At 52.6% G+C, this 3,344-nt stretch overlaps 1 pseudogene; it reads left to right on the top strand.

Moving 5' to 3' along the window:
- The first annotated feature begins 743 nt into the window (after positions 1 to 743).
- LOC121581620 lies at positions 744 to 2,881 on the top strand (annotated as a pseudogene).
- The last annotated feature ends 463 nt before the right edge of the window (positions 2,882 to 3,344 follow it).

Raw genomic sequence — 3,344 nt, 5'->3', positions numbered from 1 at the left:
TAGGATTAAATGTCAGGAATTGTGAAAAACTGAGATTAAATGTATTTGGCTAAGGTGTATGTAAACTTCCGACTTCAACTGTACATGTCTAAACAAAAGACTCTACTATGCAAGTAACCATTTCAATAGAATGTTCATGATGTCACTGCGACAACTGTCGATAGACGTAGCTTGTAAATTCTCTCTGGCCATCTACTCCGATATCAGAGCACTCTCGTCTGAGTGTGCCAGAGCGCCAGAATAACCGACAAATTTACAAACGCTCAACACCTGTTGAATATGGCCGGTGTCAGTAAACATCGGCAAAAAAAGCGTAATTAAATTGTTGCCAGCAGCACAGTTGCAGTCACCAACGCTCTGGATAACATAAAAACATCCTAACCAGCTCTGCTAGGGCGAGTAATGGTCAGAGTGAGCTGTTCTCTCATTTGTGTCTGGAAGTAGCTAGCCAACGTTAGCCAGTTAGCTTGGGTGCTTGACTGCTGTTTTTAGGTCAGAACGCTCGGATCAACCCTACTCCTTGGCCAGAGCGTCCAATGTGCGCTCTGAATGCTCAGAGAGCGAAGCGCTCTGAATTTACGAACGGACAATCTGACAACGCTCTGAGTTTACGAAAGCCCAGAGCGCACTCTGAGCACATTCTGGCTCTCCAGATTAAATGTATGAACACACCCGTAGTATAAACGTTCAGCCTGAGATGTAATGTGTCTGTCACTGGTCCCTCAACAAACATACTGGCGACTATGGATGACCTGACTAGTGACGAGGAGGCGGGCCTAGGCAGAGTGGGCAACCTATCATCAGAGACCTTAGAGACCATTAACACTGCCCAGTGTTTTAGCCACATGTACCGCAAGTCCCTACGCCTCACCTCCGAACAGATAGAGCGGTTGAACCTGCGTGAGGGGGCCAACAAGGTTATGTTCAGCGTGACCACTCAGTACCAGGGCACCTCCTCGCTGACCACTCAGTACCAGGGCACCTCTCGCTGACCACTCAGTACCAGGGCACCTCTCGCTGACCACTCAGTACCAGGGCACCTCTCGCTGACCACTCAGTACCAGGGCACCTCTCGCTGACCACTCAGTACCAGGGGCACCTCTCGCTGACCACTCAGTACCAGGGCACCTCTCGCTGACCACTCAGTACCAGGGCACCTCTCGCTGACCACTCAGTACCAGGGCACCTCTCGCGACCACTCAGTACCAGGGCACCTCTCGCTGACCACTCAGTACCAGGGCACCTCTCGCTGACCACTCAGTACCAGGGCACCTCTCGCTGACCACTCAGTACCAGGGCACCTCTCGCTGACCACTCAGTACCAGGGCACCTCTCGCTGACCACTCAGTACCAGGGCACCTCTCGCTGACCACTCAGTACCAGGGCACCTCTCGCTGACCACTCAGTACCAGGGCACCTCTCGCTGACCACTCAGTACCAGGGCACCTCTCGCTGACCACTCAGTACCAGGGCACCTCTCGCTGACCACTCAGTACCAGGGCACCTCTCGCTGACCACTCAGTACCAGGGCACCTCTCGCTGCACCACTCAGTACCAGGGCACCTCTCGCTGACCACTCAGTACCAGGGCACCTCTCGCTGACCACTCAGTACCAGGGCACCTCTCGCTGACCACTCAGTACCAGGGCACCTCTCGCTGACCACTCAGTACCAGGGCACCTCTCGCTGACCACTCAGTACCAGGGCACCTCCTCGCTGACCACTCAGTACCAGGGCACCTCTCGCCGACCACTCAGTACCAGGGCACCTCTCGCTGACCACTCAGTACCAGGGCACCTCTCGCTGACCACTCAGTACCAGGGCACCTCTCGCTGACCACTCAGTACCAGGGCACCTCTCGCTGACCACTCAGTACCAGGGCACCTCTCGCTGACCACTCAGTACCAGGGCACCTCTCGCTGACCACTCAGTACCAGGGCACCTCTCGCTGACCACTCAGTACCAGGGCACCTCTCGCTGACCACTCAGTACCAGGGCACCTCTCGCTGACCACTCAGTACCAGGGCACCTCTCTCGCTGACCACTCAGTACCAGGGCACCTCTCGCTGACCACTCAGTACCAGGGCACCTCTCGCTGACCACTCAGTACCAGGGCACCTCTCGCTGACCACTCAGTACCAGGGCACCTCTCGCTGCGAAGCCGCCATCTACTTGTGGAACTGGGACGACCGCGTCGTCATCTCAGACATCGATGGCACCATCACAAAGTCTGACGCCCTGGGTCATATCCTACCTCAGCTGGGGAAAGACTGGACACACCACGGCATCGCCCGTCTCTACCACAAAATCCACCAGAACGGCTACAAGTTCCTGTACTGTTCGGCACGGGCCATCGGCATGGCTGACATCACCAAGGGCTACCTGCAGTGGGTGAACTGACAAAGGCACTGTCCTCCCCCAAGGGCCCCGTGCTGCTGGCCCCAGCAGTGTCTTCTCTGCCCTGCACAGAGGTGGTAGAGAAGAAGCCGGAGGTGTTCAAGATCGCCTGCCTCACCGACATCCGAGACCCGTTACATTTTTACATTTACATTTTAGTCATTTAGCAGACGCTCTTATCCAGAGCGACTTACAAACTGTTCAATCCCCAGAGACAGCCTTTGGTAACAGGACCAATGATGCTTATGCTTATAAGGAAGTGGGTGTCCGTGACACCAGGAATCTTCACCTGTGAACCCCAAGAGAGAACTCATCCAGGAGAAGAACAAAGGCAACAAGTCCTCGTACCTGAGGAGCTGGTGGAGCACTTTGTCCCTATGATCTCTGAGGATGGGACGTCGTCCTCCTTCGACTGCCCTGAGTTCAGCCACTTCTCCTACTGGAGAGAGCCCCTGTCACCACTGGACCTGTCCTCTCTGGACTAGACACACACACTCTCTGTCTTTCTTTCCTCCTCTTTCTCTCAATTTTTTTCCTTCTCTCTCATCAACCCTTTTCTCTCTCTCTCTCTTTCGATCCCTTTCTGAATTCAGAAATAGTTTTAATAAGCATTCATGGCCTGGAATATTGTAGATGTGGAAGGTTCTCATTTAATATACTCTATATTATTATACAGTGGGGAAAAAAAGTATTTAGTCAGCCACCAATTGTGCAAGTTCTCCCACTTAAAAAGATGAGAGAGGCCTGTAATTTTCATCATAGGTACACGTCAACTATGACAGACAAATTGAGGAAAAAAATTCCAGAAAATCACATTGTAGGATTTTATGAATTTATTTGCAAATTATGGTGGAAAATAAGTATTTGGTCACCTTCAAACAAGCAAGATTTCTGGCTCTCACAGACCTGTAACTTCTTCTTTAAGAGGCTCCTCTGTCCTTCACTACG

The sequence above is a fragment of the Coregonus clupeaformis genome, unplaced genomic scaffold, assembly GCF_020615455.1.
Source record: "Coregonus clupeaformis isolate EN_2021a unplaced genomic scaffold, ASM2061545v1 scaf5082, whole genome shotgun sequence".
In the NCBI taxonomy this organism is placed as follows: domain Eukaryota; kingdom Metazoa; phylum Chordata; class Actinopteri; order Salmoniformes; family Salmonidae; genus Coregonus; species Coregonus clupeaformis.
Note: the sequence above shows the minus strand (reverse complement) of the source record. Positions and strands in the feature narration are given on the sequence as shown.